Raw genomic sequence first — 622 nt, 5'->3', positions numbered from 1 at the left:
GTAGACCTCAGTTGTGTCAATGATAGATGCATCACCCCTAGCTGTATGGCATGATGGTGCGCAAGGCAGTCCTCTGACATCTTCATTGCATCTTTGACTTCAAGTCGGAGCTGAGCTGAAGCAAGCCTTTCCGCTTTAAGTTGAGACTGAAGTCGAACTGATTGAGGCAGCGACTGCACATAGGTTGTCTCACACCTGCTGGTGAGTAGCTTCAACTCACTGTCTTCATCAAGACAGGACCTTCGGGTCATCTCGCTGTCCTCAAGATGGTTTGGCTCACTATCTTCCCTAAAGTTCTGCCTGACATAAGAGATACGACTCTGAAAGAGAAACAAGGAGACACGTAACAGGTTTCACAATTATATAAGAAAATAAATGGATCTGTTCTGCATAAGGAACATGTTTTTACAACTACAATTTGAAACTGGTAGTTGTTGCAAACATCCAATCAGATGTAAACAGCAAAGCAAACAGTAGTGGAGTAAATGACGCCTATCCAAATCTATACTAGAACAAAGTTTGAAGGCTTTAGAAGGATGAACTTACATTACATGTTAACACGGGCTGGACAAATCCCTTCTCCATGTTGATGGAAGGATAATTCAATAAATTCCCCAAAGAA

This window comes from Triticum dicoccoides, chromosome 3B, assembly GCF_002162155.2.
Source record: "Triticum dicoccoides isolate Atlit2015 ecotype Zavitan chromosome 3B, WEW_v2.0, whole genome shotgun sequence".
Lineage (NCBI taxonomy): Eukaryota > Viridiplantae > Streptophyta > Magnoliopsida > Poales > Poaceae > Triticum > Triticum dicoccoides.
Note: the sequence above shows the minus strand (reverse complement) of the source record.